Source organism: Microchirus variegatus, assembly GCF_963457635.1.
Source record: "Microchirus variegatus genome assembly, chromosome: 13".
Lineage (NCBI taxonomy): Eukaryota > Metazoa > Chordata > Actinopteri > Pleuronectiformes > Soleidae > Microchirus > Microchirus variegatus.
Genome location: NC_139814.1, coordinates 26,168,379 through 26,187,248, shown reverse-complemented (window position 1 = coordinate 26,187,248; position 18,870 = coordinate 26,168,379).

The following is an 18,870-nucleotide window of genomic DNA, read 5'->3' as shown; positions in this document are numbered from 1 at the left end:
GATCTTACTTAGCGTCCAACATGGAGAGTGAATTTGGGCCAATTCCTATCTCAACCCTTAATCTTAACTGGCCTTAAAACCCAAGTGTTGAGGGTTATTTTGTCACTTAGAAATGGGACACCCCTTAAATGCAGATACGTCTTCAGACTGTAGGGGGCAGAATAACGCGAAAGCTGCGTCCAACTCTGCCAACTCCAAAAAAGAAGAAGAAGAAGACATTTACGTCAGGATTATTTATTACGGTCCGTTTGTCAGTCAAGTTATTTGGTTGTAAGTTGTAAGATGATACTCTTACAAATACCACAACCACGGACATATTCAGCTGACAGTTAGCACAAACCACGGCTTATTGAAAAGTAAACCATATATATAACCAATAAATGTTACGCAACAATGACGTCAGTAATCCATAATATGGGCCAAAACTAAGATAATACAATGGTTTTCATCATTTTTATATCTCTATTAACAAAGAAAATACTTACATTTGTCGCGTACTCGTTTCGCTGCTTTCGGCGCCATCTTTGTTATGTGAAAACACGCAATGCATTCTGGGTAGCCCTCGCTCCCAAGGGTGGTCTCTGGAAATCTCGATATTGAGGGCGATACAGCCCTTAAACTTGGCCCTCAACTTAATTTTTCTGAGAATCGGGACAGCACTTGCATTTTAGAGATTGAGGATTAAGCAAGGAATTGGAATTCACCCTTTGATTCTTCTATATTTAGGGATCTGATATAAATCACTCACCTTTGACCCTCATGGTGTTTGTTAAACACAGTACTTAATAATTTAAGTGAGGGATCTCAAACATCGCATCTTCTCCCATGGTCCCAAAAGTCCACTTTAACAGATCAACAACCCTTGATAAATGAGAATCCACACGGACCAGACGGAGTGAAAGCAGCTGAAGGATTCCAGTCAGGCCTGGTGCAGACAGCAGCACAGCTCAGTGGAGTCCTCTTCCAGCCCCTGCATGCTGAGCAGCCACCCGGCTCACCTTTGACACCCCGGATAGTCAAAGGGGTTCTGATCCCCGCCGTCAGCCAGCGGCCGCACAGCTGCAGCCGCGTTGGGGAGGTTGTCCTCGGGCCCCAATTAGGCTCCGGAGCCGCAGCCAGACCCCGTAGTGGCAACCTTCCTCCAGGGAGCCGGGCCATGACACTGATGTGGCTGTACAGCAGCTGAAGGGTAGGGCAGCGGGGAGGTGCAGCCGTTGGAGGCAGCACCGTTAAGTGGTTTAAAAATGTATGGAAACCCCTTCCTTGTCAAACTTCCTTCATTTCATGCTGCCATGGCAACCAACTTGTGAGCTTGTGGCGTGGTTGGAGGTAAGAGAGGGGGGGGAGAAAAAAAAACAGGAGAGCTACATTTGTTCCCCTCGTCTTGCACAACAGTGGTATAACTCGGGTTCATGCATCAGTGGAGACGGCAAGGGAAAGGAGGCTGTTAAGCGTAGGTGTTCGGGTACAGGAGTAAAATCTGTTTCTGCAGACTTTGATAGTTATATCGTATCATATAATGATGTGATATTCTCCTGTAGAAGTCCATAATATACCAGTTGTGTTTTAAGATAGACACCGTTTTACTCACGATGCCCAAACAAAATACTACAGTAACCCCACGATCTGCTAGTAGTCGTCGTGTTTTTTTGGTACGTAGTCTTGTTTGTTCCTTTGCATGTTTTCATATCATAGCCGGTAAAAACCTGGTCGCACTCGGCTTTAAAATTAAGATTACGTGGAATTGTTATGAATGTCAATACAGAAAATGTTATTCTATTACTGTAATTGATCTTACCATGCAGCAATATTGAAAAAATTACAAAAAGGTTAGGTTAACTAACCCTAATCCTCAAAAAATTACAAAAGGATTAGGGTAACTAGCCCTAATCCTCAAAAAATGACAAAAGGATTAGGGTAACTAACCCTAATCCTCAAAAAATGACAAAAGGATTAGGGTAACTAACCCTAATCCTCAAAAAATGACAAAAGGATTAGGGTCACTAGCCCTAATCCTCAAAAAATGACAAATTGTTAGGGTAACTAGCCCTAATCCTCAAGAAATTACAAAAGGATTAGGTAACTAACCATAATCCTCAAAAAATGAAAATAAATTACAAACGGTTAGGATAACTAACCTAACTCTAAAAAAAATTACAAAAATATGACAAAAAATTTACAAAAATGTTGGGGTAACTAACCCTAACCCTCAAAAAATGACATTTAATGAAAAAGCTACTACTACTACTATTACTACTATAACAGAAAGATCACATTTTACAATAATATTTAAAAACCATGCAACCCAATGGCAAAGAATTGATAGAAAACACCGTATTATCTCACATATTCCTACTGAAAAGACATAGAAACTCCCACAATAAAGTCTTTCAGCCTTGACGACGTGTAGCTGACGGTAATCGCGATTGACTGAAGTTGACCTTTGGAGGCAGGAGTGCAGTGTTGGCTTCTCCCGTTTATATATATATATATATATATATATATTAAACCGTTAATGCTCGTACTCGCATATAAAGCTTCGACAGTACTTCAAGTTTAAAGAGCAGCCTCCAGACTGGGATAAATCCTGGCTGAGTGCTGCTGCTAAACTGCTGCAATCAGGGTTTCCTGACTTGTAGTTTGAAGATGATTATTTTACCAAAATAAAAGCTCTGTAAAACTGTGTCACGCAACTGAAAATGCAAACAAATTCACACAGTGCCGATTAAGTCCGATCAGCTCCGTACGACGCTCTGTACCCCTCAGTGCGGTTGGTGTTAATCACTCTCTGCATGCGAGTGATTCGTTTTGTGTTAAGACAGATATAGAGGAAACAGCAGCATTGTTGTAAAGTAAAGCGTGACAGATGTAAACAGGCTGGAATATGGGCTGAAAACGCTGAAAACGCTGAAAAAGAAGTCGTCCTACCCCCCGTCTGGCCCCTGTGTGTTCTCCGTGTTGATGTAGTTAGCGTTAGCTCGACGCGGCAAACAAATCACATCACGTCGTTTCTGTTCGTTTCCGAAGACCAACCAGAGGCGGGATGTTCACTTTAAGTAGCACACAAAATAAATATATATATATGTCATCATGCTCAGCGAAACTCTGGTACGTTTAGAATTATGTCATGCGGAAAATGTCTGCAGCAACACTTTGGCTGACGGCGCCTTCTCAACTTATGCTAATGAGCGTTTTTCTCATGTTGAGCGCCGGCCAGCAGGCCTGGCAGTGCGAGGGAGTGAGAATCTGTGCTTTGCTGTCACTTATCCAGTAAAGAAAGTGGGTCCCTGGTAGGGACAAAACCACCAGATATAGTATCCATCAGGCCCTCTTTGAATTCCCACTTTAACGCACATGAAATCCTTTAAAATGAGCTCTGAGTCGTAGCTTTACGAGGAAGAGGAAGTTTGGCTTTGATTTAAAACTGAGACGCTCCATCCATGTTCAGTACATAGACTTTATGTTTATGCTTTGTTCTCTGCGTTGTGAAGAAATTTGCACTTTTAGCTTTACACGGATGTTTTGTTTTCTTACGTTAGACAGATATCGTGATGTATCGCCATATTGATGATCACAGAATCGTTGTTTCGCGATATTATTGGTATCGTGTTTTATTTCACGTTTTCGCAGTCTTTAAAACTAAAATTACAACAAATTTTTCTGTAATTCCAACGCAGAAAATGTTACTCTATCATTGTAATTGATCTTAATGTTCAGCAATATTGGAAAAAATGACAAAATGGTTTCGGGTTACTATCCCTAACCCTCAAAAAATGACAAGTTGCAGACTTTAACACTCTATCGCGATATTGATTATCACAGAATCGTTGTATCGCGATATTATTGGTGTCGTGTTTTATTTCACGTTTTCGCAGTCTTTAAAACTAAAATTACAAGGAATTTTTCTGTAATTCCGATGCAGAAAATGTTACTCTATCATTGTAATTGATCTTAACATTCAGCAATATTGAAAAAAGGACCAAAAGATGACAAAATGGTTTAGGGTAACTATCCCTAACCCTCAAAAAAATGACAATTTGCAGACTTTAAAACTCTATCACGATATTGATGATCACAGAATTGTTGTATCGTGATATTGTAAGTATCGTGGACCATGTTTCATGTTTTTTTGTACTTGTTTGAACTGTTCCTTTACATGTATCATCTCACAATCGGTAAAACCCAGTCGCAGGCTTTTAAACTAAAATTACAAGGAATTTTGTGTAATTCAAATACAGAAAATGTTACTGTTCAGCAATATTGAAAATATGACCAAAAAACCCTCAAAATTGACAAGTAGCAGGCTTCAAAAACTCTATCGCGATATTGATTATCACAGAATTGTTGTATCATGACATTATTGGTATTGTGGACCATGTATCGTGAGGTTCTCTGTGATTCCCCCTAGTGAACACACACATGATTACACTTCACAATTTCCTAATTAATCATTGTTTCAATGGGACTTTGAAGGATTGTTGGAGATCTGAGGCGAACACCAAGTGATGTTGAAGTTCCTCCCTTTAAACGCATGTTTTCAAACGTTTTCTCAACCCTTTGGGGTTAATTTTCTGGCTTTGACGCAAGCAGAGGAATTAAATATGATCCATTTTCAAAGCTCATTTACTCTACATCATGTTGAGGACAAAGCCTTCATTAACGACGGAGGCTACCGTCGTGGTATTCCTATCAAAATTTTTCGGCGCTGAAGCTAATTCAACGCGGACGCAAACCCTCTCTGGAGCGTCTCTCCGCGGGTTCAGCGCTTGTCAATCACGGCAAGCGCTAATTTTGCTCTTTTTGTCATATTTAATTACATTCGAGAGAATGCGATTGTTTCTCTCGCCCGCGTTGGAAATAATTGCATTTTCGGAAAAATCCAAACTCGAAGCGCGGTCGCGAGACGATGTTGGATACTCAGCTGTGGAAAGAAAACAGAAGAAGAAGAAAAGTTTAATAATGAGATCATGTGCTATAACACATGTGTGTCAGTGGTGAAGGTCATGAACAATAGCCCTGCTGTTGAAACATCAAAGGGCTGCTGCTGTGCACCACTGGTTTAAGGCCTGAGGAACCTATTGTCAATCCTTCAGATTATTATTCTATCCGTGTTTTTGCGGTCATTTTTGAGGGGGTTAACGTGCATTAAAACTCTTGAAACTTGACATAGAGGTCAGGTCCGGCAAAAATGCGATATTAGCATAGTTCCCGGACCTGTGTGTTGGTCTAGGGCTCTATAGCGCCACCCCCTAAGGTGACGACAGAGGCAAAATTGAGTTCTACAGAATTTGCCGAAACTTGGTGAAAAGATGTCATCGACCAAGACGAACAAAAAAGTCGACCGTAACTATGCTCTTAACTCAACAGGAAGTCAGCCATTTTAATTTTTGCTTTGCACCCTGCGTAAATGAGCCATCCCAACATAAAACAAAGGCAATTGGCGCGTTTTAACAAGTCTTGGAATTTGTTAAATCGAAGACTTTAGCACTGAATCTGTTAGCCAATTCTAAAAGCCTTCCGTCGTTTATCTTTGACATGTAGCGCTCAAAAATAGAATGGATGGGAACAAAAGTCATAAAAACATAATCCCTGTGGCCACAGCTATCACCAAATGGCACCAAAATGTCAAAAAAAGAGGTTGATTTCTCGTTCACTTTGCAGATTTGACAGCGTTGACAGGTATCCCAAATACAGCCAATTTGTTTCTTCACTTCAAAGTAATGCAAGCGGCACACTTGGATGGACTTATGAAAGTAAACCTTAATTAAAATGAGTCTTCTAAGAGGAGAAAACACTCTATCAAAGCCCATCTTTCATTAGATGTTTACGGTTATTTTACAACAAAGTCTGACAGTGTTTTAAATTAAAATGAAATGACTTCACTACATCTTTCAGGTCTGCTGTTGTCAGTAGCTTAGCTCGTTTACAGGGAAATCACTTTATTGACCCAGATATCGTCACTGACTCTTCGTTAAACCACAACTTGATAATAATTAACAAGCTTTGCACGTCCGTTTCTTGTTTGAACCAGAAATACTTACATTCAGCAGAGGTTCCTTGTCTTAATACATTAGACAACGTTCTTTTAATCAAAATACATTACGCAACATAAGCCACTCCAATCCTACACTATAGATTTAGCTTTAAGCTAGTTAGCCGCGGAGTCATTTAAACAGTCATATTTTTTCTTTTAGACAATTTCAATTTATAAGACGGTATTCTTTTTACTGAAATGTTTTTAGTGCTAACGCAATTGGCAGGATGAACTAGCCTCTAGGCTAAATTAGCACAAACAAAATCAGCTAGCCTGCTCACAACAGGGTTGTTGTTTTTTAGCAGAAACTGGACAATTCCGAGCCGCCGCAGAGTTACCTTTGTTTGTCTGCTATTTTACACGAGCTATTCGGTTGCGCGGCTGATCGGCTGCTTTCTCTGCAAGAGTTTTATTTGCGATAAATCGGTCTAGGACAGTTTGGTTTGCTTGGGTACTCTTCGGATGGTCTGATGTGCTTCTAAGCTGTATATTCTAAACGGGGGGGAAAAAAATGGCAAAATCACATTTGCAAGACCCTTGTATGCCCTTGTGAGTTTGTCTTTCATGTATTTATCTATTTATTTAGGCATAGTTTGAAGGGAGGGGGCAAGCAAAGATGACCGCCCCTCTTGTCTCATTTCCTGTGGTGTTCTCGAATCACAACATGAGCTTTTTTTGAAAGCGTAAACATTCGTAGAACCTTTACAGTCGTGTTGTGATGCTAGTTTTTTATTCATAGTGATAGATCAGGTCACTTGGCACGAAATTCAAGCGAATAAGACATTCATTCATTCATTCACCGCCGACCGCTTTATCCTCCACATGAGGCTCCTGGAGCCTGAACAGGACGTCAGACATGTGTAAATGTTAGAGTTGGCTTTAAAAGCTGCTCCAGTGTCCAACAAACGGCTGATGGCTGTGGAAGAAAGTGCTAAATTGAAATTAGGGCAAAGTTGCCTTTTAACAAAGACGGTAAAAAGGAAGCACAGAGCACCCCTGAGCATCATTCGTTGGAAGCCAGTTTCGTTCCCCGTGAAGAATTGCTTGGATAAAGACAAAAACACACAAAAAAAAAATGCTTATTTCACCAGGTTTTTGTGCGAGCGTGACCCCGCTGGAAGTCTGGCGGAGGATTTCTCGTTTTAAGGTTCCTCAGAGATGTGATATTTTTCCCCAAATGATTTATTAAATGGGTCTGGGTGTGGAACAGTGAAGGGCTGTGGATCCCTGTAGATGTGTGTGTGCACGCAGCAGTGACAAATTAACGTCAAAAAAGAGCCTCTTGTTTCTAGACGGTGGGTTTTTTTTTTTGCAGGTGTTTGAATTCTTTATTGCTGATTTATGTCATCTCACTTCTCACACACACACACACACACACACACACACCCTGACCATTCCTGCAGCTCTCAGCCACATAAAACGCCGCCGTTTAATTAAATCTCACACTAAATTACCTCCTTGTATTTGCCCTAAATATGACCCACCATAACATGCCAGTGATCTTTCAGGATGGGCGGCCACATTAGAGTTTCTCTCTCGTCTGCGGGCGTTTTTATGGTCGTCAAGGTAAAGGAAACACAAAAGAAAGAAGTCCATTGTTCTCCGTTTTTAATTAAAACCTGGACTAACTATTGTGCAGTTTAATGTAATGAAGAACGATCTGAATATATTTGTCTGTATGTGACGGAGAACCATTTGTTTGCTTTATATAAAGACACAGAAAAGCTGAGGATGAAAGTGAAATGACCTTTCAGCTGTAATGGACGACACACCTTTGAATATGTATTTAAACGGTTGTGTAACTGTGTACGTGTGAGGGATTATACTTTTACAAAATGAGATACCTCATATGCAGCTGTCTCGTTTGGTTCTGAGGTGTCATAGTGTTTTATAGACACAGCTGCAGAATGCACAATTTCCTTTTCACAATTTCATATCACACAGCTCCACTTTTGCTTTTTGACATTTACAGCTTCAGGGAGATAAAGTTAGCAAAAACGGCTTCAAACCATACCCTAGGTTGGTTGGTCATTCGTTGGTTGGTTGGTCATATGTTGGTTGGTTGGTTGATCATTCATTAGTTGGTTAGTTGGTCATTTGCTGGTTGGTTGGTCGATCATTCATTGGTTGGTTAGTTGATGCTTTGTTGGTCGGTTAGTTGGTCATTCGTTGGTTGGTCATTTGTTGGTTGGTCATTCATTGGTTGGTTAGTTGGTCATATGTTGGTTGGTTGGTTGGTTGGTTGGTCATTTGTTGGTTGGTCGTTGGTTGGTTAGTTTGTTGGTCGTTGGTTGGTCATTCATTGGTTGGTTGGTTGGTTGGTTAGTTTGTCGGTCAGTTGGTCATTGGTTGGTTGGTCATTCATTCGTTGGTTGGTCATTCATTCGTTGGTTGGTTGGTTGGTTGGTCATTTGTTGGTTGGTGGGTTGGTCATTCCTTCGTTGGTTGGTTGTTTGGTTGGTCGTTGGTTGGTTAGTTTGTCGGTCAGTTGGTCATTGGTTGGTTGGTTAGTCATTTGTTGGTTAATGGTTGGTTGGTTGGTTGGTTGGTCATTCATTGGTTGGTTAGTTGGTCATTTGTTGGTCAGTTAGTTGGTCATTTGTTGGTTGGTCATTCGTTGGTCAGTTAGTTGGTCATTTGTTGGTTGGTCATTCGTTGGTCATATGTTGGTTGGTTGGTTGGTCATTTGTCGGTTGGTGGGTTGGTCATTTGTTGGTTGGTTGGTTGGTCATTTGTTGGTTGGTGGGTTGGTCATTCCTTCGTTGGTTGGTTGGTCATGTGTTGGTTGGTTGTTTGGTTGGTTAGTTTGTCGGTCAGTTGGTCGTTGGTTGGTCATTAGTTCGTTGGTTAGTCATTTGTTGGTTAATGGTTGGTTGGTTGTTTGGTTGGTCATTTGTTGGTTGGTGGTTGTTTGGTCATTTGTTGGTTGGTTGGTTGGTGATAACAGAATTATGAAGTTGGGTTGAAGGCAGGGCTACAGCAGGTTAAAAGCATCTTTAAATGTGATTCCAAAGCAGGCGTTCACAGGGTAAAAAGTGATGATTAAGAATGAATGAAACCTTTCATGGATGGAACTTTGTCAGAACAATGATGACACAAAAATAACTACAACATTCTACTGCTTTACAGCATCATTATGTCACAGTCCCCTGCTCCAGTGTTCACTCCTATTGTGGGCAGTTGTAACTTGCAATACCGTTTTCCAACTGTAGGAGGACAGACTTCAATGTCTTACCCACTTTTTTGCTTTTGAGAATATCAATTCATTACAGTGAAAACTGTAGTAATTGTATTTATTCAAGGTAAAGGAGCATGGCAACAATATTGGATATGGTCACACAATGGGACTTGAAATACATGTTTCTGTATCTTTTATAGTTGTGACTCAAACCTGAGAAAAGTACAGCGAGTGAGAGGTCAAATACCCAGGGATTACTTTTTTCCTGGCATTGAAAAAATACCCCCGATCCAATCAACGTCGCCACACTGACCTAAAATAACAAAGGGAATAAAAGTGAATGGGATAAAGTTAGAAGACAGGAATAAAGAGGTCAGAATAATACAGAGGATGAAGGATGAGAGGTGCATGGAATCCAGACAGAAGGACAGACACAGAATCTTCAAGGTATCTTGAATCCATCTCTATCTGTGCAGCTTTTTTAAGTCAAGGGCAGTGAAGAAAAAAAGGATCACGGTCAATTTCATCACCTCACTAACACTGATGTAACGCCAAAGCTGACGGAGACGTGTCGCCTTGAGGACGGCCCCCAAAAACTCTGACAGACAGAATGATGGCTGCACTGAAGCAGGAGAATTGACTGACCACTGAATCTGTGTTTGTTCAATGATCACATTCATCACAGACGAGTGTGTCATCACATGGCCCTTCTTCATAATGGGCCTTTATAACAACTGTTGTTTTTGTGAAAGCTTTAACTTTCATTTTGAGCCAATAGTGTGAATACATTTGAATGAATCAACAGGTTTTTAGTGAGTAAATAGAAATGAGCTGTTTCTACTTATAAAGGTATGACTTTTTTGTCAAATTTTGGACCCAATTTTTTGGGGGACTTTATTTGTCCAATTTTGGACGACATACTGCTGTATGATTTTTTTTTTTGTCTAAAAAAAAATTGGCCTTTGTTTGGTCAAATTTTGGACAATTTTTTTTTGACTTTTTTTTGTCCAATTTTGGTCCCAATTTTTTTTTAGTTTTTTTTGTCTAGCTTTGGACAAAAAAAATTGTTGGACTTTTTTTGTCAAATTTTTTTTGGGACAAATTTGTTTGGGTCAAATTTTGGACAAATTTTTTTGGGTCAAATTTTGGACAAAATTGTTGTCAAATTTTGGACAAAATTGTTGTCAAATTTTGGACAAAATTGTTGTCAAATTTTGGACAAAATTGTTGTCAAATTTTGGACAAAATTGTTGTCAAATTTTGGACAAACAATTTTTTGTCAAATATTGGACAAAACTTTTTTTGGGGACTTTTTTCCACATTTTGAAAGACATTTGGACCGTATGACTTTTTTGTAAAATTTTGGACACAATATTTTTTTTGTAAAATTTTGGACGACATACCGCGGTATTACTTTTTTGTCAAAATTTGGACCCACATTTTTTTTTACTTTTATTTGTAAAATTTTGGACAAAAAATCTATCTATCTATCTATCTATCTATCTATCTATCTATCTATCTATCTATCTATCTATCTATCTATCTATCTATCTATCTATCTATCTATCTATCTATCGTGGAGTACACAGTTCAAATACACTATCAAGTGGAACGGGCTGTAAGAATGTTCACATCAGGGAGGGATTTACTGCATCATTTAGATTTCCTTTGTTTTTATAATTACCCTTCCTCATCTGCATTCATTTACCAGAATCCTCTTATACGTGTGTTGGCCTCTGTAGATGAAGTTTTTCCCCTGTCTGGCCAATCCTATATTATATCATTTAAAAAACCCTGTTGCACTCAGCAGTAACATAAGCACCACATCGCTCTCACTGAGCCAAACATGCACCTGCGTGCAGACGAACATTAACACTTAATGCTTCTGTATCTGTAAACGTGAGATCTCGTCGTCCCTTCAAAACAAACATTCACAGAGGAAAAGTACGCCGCTAACTACTCTTTGCTAATGAGCTGCTAAGCAGCAGCAGCACGTTATAGCACCTGTGTAAGTCAGTGGGGTGCAGTTAGACGCCGGTGTGATCCTCGCACCTTAATACCACCGATAATCACCGACTGTATCTAGCGATGTCGTGGAAGCTAAAGCTTTTGCTTACTGTTTTTTTTTTGGGTTGACATTCCCTGCGGCGTTAAAACGGCACTATGTCTGCCTTCCAGCTGCTGTCAATCACACACAGACGCCAACCACGTCCTCTGCAAAAGCCAGCTGAGACGAAAAGACACAGTTATTCCCAGATTATGTTGGTTATTTAGTCAGGAAGTACTTATCCTTTAGGTTCAGGAGAGGTCGAGTTAATCTTTAGCGACATTGGGTGAAAGACCGGGTTATGGCAAATCGTTTTAACATTTACTCTGCAGATTTGACCGTCTGGGATGACCATTATTATCTGTGATAATTGCAACTTTTTTTGTCAAATTTTGGACAAAACTTTTTTTTGTCAAATTTTGGACAAAACTTTTTTTTGTCAAATTTTGGACAAAACTTTTTTTTGTCAAATTTTGGACAAAACTTTTTTTTGTCAAATTTTGGAAAAAACTTTTTTTTGTCAAATTTTGGAAAAAACTTTTTTTTGAACTTTTTTGCACATTTTGAAAGACATTTGGATGGTATGACTTTTTTCGTCAAATTTTGGACCAAACATTTTTTGGTCGAATTTTGAACAACATTTGGACCGTATGACTTTTTTGTAAAATTTTGGACATATTTTTTTTGTAAAATTTTGGACATAATATTTTTTTGTAAAATTTTGGACACAATATTTTTTTTGTAAAATTTGACACAATATTTTTTTTGTAGAATTTTGGACACAATATCTTTTTTGTAAAATTTTGGACACAATATTTTTTTTGTAAAATTTTGGACAATATTTTTTTTGTAAAATTTTGGACACAATATTTTTTTCGTAAAATTGACGACATACCGCGATCAATCAAACAGTCTAAGCTGAGCAGAATTTAAACAAAGAACCTCAGAGAGAGCTGGCGTTTCCTCAGAAAATCATCCTCTCTGCTCAAACAGCTGCTGGGACATCAAGAAAAACTTTTTTGCAGTGATGAGTTTGGCTTCGTGGTCATGTCCAACTTTATTTATAAAGCACTTTTAAAACAACAGCTGGAAGATAAGTCAATATAACGGGTCCTAATAGACCTAAGAACAAACAATAAAACAATAAAATACTGTAGAAAATATAAAAACAACACACACAAACAGCTCATACAATAAAGCGATTAAAACAGAATGGGTTTTAAAAGTGTAACACGTCAGACTGACTGACTGACTGTCGTTTAAATGGTAGTTTAAATTCCGTCAGTGTGAGAGTGACTGGCTCAAGGTGAACATGTCAGGTTGTGACTGGATGGAAATGTGAAGGAGTCGCTGGAGTTTAGAGATAACGGCAATTGTTGGGATTATTACACAGAGAGAGAGTTTCACTTAAGCCTCAATCCTGACATTTTAGTTTGACTGTTGGTTTGATGCACGGCCATCATTCTCCCTTTATGTCTCTTTATATATATATATATATCAGTAAATCAGACTTTTGGCTAAATCAGACTAAATTTACCTCTTCAGTGTCACCTGAACTCAAGGTTATTATCGCTAACGAAAGCTAAAGTAAGAACGAGAACCTGATAACTGACTGAAACTGAACTGTGTTTATAAAACTAAAATTCTCCTTAGTTTTTGTCTTTGTAGATTGATTTCATACACGATCCTGTTGGGTTCTTATGGAGTGTATTTTATTTTGAAAGGTTGTATTTGAGACGCACATATACTTTATTATTTTCAACTTTTTTAACCCTGCACCTGGAAAATACTTCACGTTACAATAAAAAAACTAACATGGAAACTAATAAAAACTATACTTAAAAAAAAAAAATTAAACTAGCAAATTATATATTTTTATATATCTAATTATATTATAGGACGTCATGTTTTGATCATTTTCAATGATTAGAGATAATGAGATAATTATAGTATAATTCTAATTTTCCAATCTATGAAAGTAGAAATACTGTATATATACACTGTGTGTGTGTGTGTGTGTGTGTGTGTGTTATTCCCCTCCCCCTCCCCCTGTGAGCACCATATACTCATTTATTGTGCGTATGTTGTTGTGTTTGTGAGTCATTTACACGTCCACGTCCACTCTGTGTCATTACACTAATGCTGTTCGGCCTGTTTTCAGCCAGGCTCATTAACAGTGTGAGCAGCGTTTGTTAAAGCACAGTTCGGTTTAATCAGACTTTTCCTTACACACACACACACACACACACACACACACACACACACACACACACACACACACACACACACACACACACGCTCTTTTCTCCGTTATTTACCATGTGACTGCGCTGAAAAACAATGTTTTACACTCTTACTCTGTTGATATAGAGTTGCGATGACATAATTTCAATTTTTGAGCACTTTATTTTATTGCTTATATCCACACACACACACACACACACACACACACACACACACACACACACACACACACACACACACACAAACACACTGAAAGAGTAAACCATTGTTTTAATCTCCTGACTCTGCTCGAGCCGCTGGTTTACAGAGAATATTTATACGGGGAATATTTCCTCTCGCTCATTGCTGCTGCTGCTGCTGCTGCTGCTGCTGCTGCTGCTGCTGCTGTAGTGTGGATAAAAACAATAAAAAGAAGTGAGGGACTGTGTGTAATCATCAGGACACAACACTTTATGAAGCAGGCAACAAAAGTGCTGAAACCCTCGTCCTTAGACTGACTTTATTGTTTATAGTGAGGGAATATAATGCTCTGCTGTTCTCACCTGGAGGACACGTGTGCATATATACATACACACATATATACATATATATATGTGTGTATATATACATGTATATACACAAGTATACATATATATACATATATACATACACATATATACATACACATATATGAATATATACATACACACATAAATACATACATACATATATACACGTGTGTGTATGTATATATCTATATATATATGTGTGTATATATACATGTATATACACATGTATACATATATACATACACATATATACATATACACATATATACGTACACACATAAATACATACATACATATATACGTGTGTGTGTATGTATATATCTATATATATGTGTGTATATATGTGTATGTATATATGTATATATGTATGTATATATGTATATATGTGTGTGTATATGTGTATATGTGTGTGTATATGTGTATATATATGTATATATGTGTATGTGTATGTATATATGTGTATGTATGTATATATGTATATACGTGTATATATGTGTGTGTATACATGTATATGTATGTATATATGTGTATATGTATGTATATATATGTATGTATACACATATACATATACATATGTGTATATTTATATATAGCCATTTGCATGTTTATAGGAAACTGAGGATGCACTGTCTGGTTGAATTGTATGTAATGGTTTGACGCTCAAACGCGTGAAGACGCTCAAACACAAACAGACTTTATTCTCAGATTTCACACACGGTGGAGAATCAACTGCCTTTGAGACACAGAGACAGACGTAGACGGAGAGAACAGGGAGAATAGAGAGCAGCAGCAGCAGCAGCAGCAGCAGCAGCAGCATCTACATGAGCAGAGCCATGTATCCGAGGCTGCAGTGAAGGAGAAACATACAATATTTAAAAGGCCGTCCGGTCTGAGGCCGCAGCCTTTGCTGCAGACGCAAACTCCGTCTGAGCTCCAACTCCAAATCGTTTCAAGGACGTTTGAAGGTGAATAATGACGCTGCAGGTGAGGGTTGTGATGTTAGAGAGCAACAAAAGCTCATCACAGTTCTTTCCCCCACGGAGTCAATACAACTATATTTAGTCCAGATTCACTGCTCTCGGTTCTGTGATTCCCAACATTTTGTCTTCTTCTTCTTCTTCTTTGGTGTTTAACGGCAGCCGACGTCCACGATTCCTTTGTTTCTCTTCCTTTCTCGCGGTTTTTCACTTTCCAAAATGACTTTTGAGGATGAAAAATCGTCACTAACACACGTTTTATTTATTTATAACCAGTCTTTATTACTGCTCAGGATATCGACAACACAAACATGTATTTACTGACAGATTTGAGGACGTTTCACAGGGTTAAATAATGTACAATATGCACAATTTGTACAATCTGACAGACACCGTACAGAGATGGGACGTCGTTTTGGCCGTTATTGCTCTTATAATATTCACCCTAAGTTCAGAACAAGAGGCAGGAGGAACTGACACTTTAGTTCACTTTACATATCAGTCACTTTCTTTTTTTGCCTTTTTAATGTGGAAAACAAATAAAAAAACATAACATCTCACTACATCTTCATTTAAACGATCGACTGCGGCATATTCTAAAGCAGTTTTTCCACGTTTTAAATGTCCAAAGTTGAGATAAACGTTCCTGAATTATTATTATTATTATTATGCGATTGTGAACTTTTCACAACAATCCTTTTTGTTTTTGTCATTTATTTATGGTTCTGTCTTTCTAGAGCAGGGGTTCTCAAAGTGTTGATACCTGAGGGCCAATTTAGGAACACAACATTGGACTGAGGTCCACCAAAGGAAAAAAAAAAAACTGAAAGAAATCCCATTTGCGTTAAGTAATATAAGAGTTAATATAATGTAATTTAAGCGTTAATATTATAATAACGCTTTTTATAATTTACTGGGTAATTACCCAGTATTTTGGCCATTGTTCTTACCTTCTAATTACAGGTTAATACCAAGTAACACATTTCTGTTACCATATATTTACTGGGTAAATAGCTAGTAATTGGGGGCTTTAGCTACCTGCTTATTACCAGCTTATAACCCAATAATACACTAAAATTCACCATATAGAAACCAGGTAAATACCCAGTATTTTTGTTTACACTTATTGGTCTGTATCCAGTGATGTCCAATAAACATGTAACAAGCTTAGTAGCTCCTGGATTAAAACTATCAACTGTAATTCATTGCAGGGGCCACCAGAAATGTTTCTGCGGGCCGCCATTGGCCCGCGGGCCGCACTTTGAGAACCAATGTTCTAGAGCCGTGTTACCTTACCTTCACCCTAACTTAATCTCAATCTCAAGTGTCCGATAATCTAATAAAACTGTCGTCGAAAGTCGCATGTTTTACACAGTGAAGTTTTGAGTCCATTTACTCGGTAATAACCGAAATGAGTCGATCAATGGACTTTTAATTTCCTAATTTTAAATCTCCTGGTCCCAAAAACATCACCTCTGTATCGTAAAGTCCCTCGCGCTCTCTCTGAAGTCCAAATGGAGTCGTCTCTTGGCCACTACCACCTTCTTTTGTGTGCATCCTTAATCAAATAAGCTGCTCTCGCTTTATTAACTCGGACAAGCTCGGCGGGGATAAAACCCTGTCGTTATAAACCACTTCAGAGAGCGGGAGAATCCACTCCCCGAGGGCGGGTGATATGAGAGTCGACTCCACCGGCTTCAGGCGGCTGCCGTGTTATTGTCTGAGGTTTTGGCCTGAGGCTCCACAGAGAATCACTCCCCCTCTAATGGAAAACCATTGTCTGCCACTAAAGGACATGTGACGCCGTGTGGAATACTGGACGGGGGGAAAAAAAGCTATTTTGGAATTGTAATATCCACTGAAGTCGTTTCTGATTAAGCGAAACACGCCGAGTCAGCTTTTTGTGTCTTTGGTGGCTGCGGTGGAGGTTGATCTCCTCGTCCAAAGGAGTCAAAGGAACGAAGAAGAAGAAGAAGAATAAACCGCGTTTTAACTCGAAAACATTCAAACCTGTCGTTACGACGCAACAATAAGGCACACGATCGGTGAATGACGCAATGAGCTGAAGTGGATTATAGCTTAATTTATTCACTCATAGTAAGAGCAGATTATTGCATTTTTTCAGGAAAGAAGCACCAAAATTTGCCTGAAATTACCTCTTAGGCCAAAATGGGAGGTCATTTCCAATCGTCTTTTACGTCAGAATTTCATTTCCTGGGCCGATTTCAGTGATTTTGGTGTCGAATTTCTTAATCAGAAATCCTTTTTATATCTCTTTCTGACATTTACGCAGAACATTTTCTAAAATAATGTACAAAATATGGAGAAACACAACATTATTCCATCAAAACATCGATTACAAATGTACAAAAATGGTCCACGTATTTGCTCACGAGGAGCTGAATCATTTGCTTACTACTGTTCAGCATTACATACAACAAACATGTTATAACTTAAATTATAACCTGAACATTAGAATCAATGTGCATTTTTCACATTGACATCTTTAATGTGAATCAACCTTTTGTTCATTATTGTGGAAAATATTCAGAGTAAATGGCAGCAAGAGATAACAAATAAATAGGATTTTTACCTTATCATTTGACACCAAAATCTCTGAAAGCGGCCCAGGAAATTAAATTCTGATGTAAAAGATGTTTGGAAATGTCTCAAACTTGAGACCGGAGGGTAGCCGGTTCGAACCTCGACCTGTCCGCAGCTGAAGTGCCCTTGAGCAAGGCACCTGACCCCCCTCACTGCTCCCCGAGCGCCGCTGAATGCAGGCAGCTCACTGCTCTGGGTAAGCATGTACTTCACCTCACTGTGTGCTGTGTGTGTTCACTAACTCACGGATGGGTAAAATGCAGGACTAACTGCGGGACTAATAAGGGAATCTTAATCTAATCTTAATTAATTTAAAAATGACTGCCATTTTGAAATGTACATGGCTAATATGGGATATTTCAAAAGAATGACAAAAAGAGTATAATTCAGTCAAATTGTGTTGCTTTTTCCACTTGTTAATCTGCTCTACACTCTTAGAAATAAAAGTGATAAGTAGAACCATATGTTTGGCTCCAGGTAGAAGGTTCTACCTGGAACCTTTTAGAGGGTTCCACCAAGAACCCCTTTTAAAACCCTTTATTCAGGAAAGGGGTTTTAAAGGGTCCTCTGGATCAAAATGGTTCTTACTGGAACCATTAGTGTCAACAAGAACCCTTGAAAAACCCTTTTTTTGGGAAAGGGTTTTTCAGAAGCATATGGTTCCAAGTAGAACCCTCAGCCCTTGTAGAAGAAGGACTCTTTTGGAACCCTTGTTTCTAAGAGTGTTCTGTCACTCCTCGTTCCATGGCTACAGTTGACGTCTGATATAAGAGGTAGTCGTCTGCGTAAAAGAAAGACACAAACTCCTAATGTATACAGAGGCATTTCAAAATAAATATCCTCCGACAGATCCTCCCAGGGGACGAGGAACTCCATTTTGCCTCGCTCTTTTTTCCGGCCCTTTCTTTCTTCTGTGTTTGGCTCGTATCGCCCCCAAACCCTGCAGGATTCACTTCAGTCTAAGTGAGAAAATGGTGGATTTTTTTTGTTGGGTGGATTCACGTTCAGGCTCGAATGTTTGGAGGAGGGTAGGATCTCGGTCGTGTTGCGGTTCATCGAGTCTAGAAAGAGAAAGAGAGAAGGACGTGAGCTTCTGCAGAAACAAAGAGCAGAAGTGTCCTCTGTCACACTCTGCGGGCCGCACTTCCTCGTCTCTCCTTTTTTTTTTTTAAATAATGCAATCAGGCATTACCGCGTCTCTGCTTAATACAAGCGTTGGGGTGTCGTTTTTCACACTG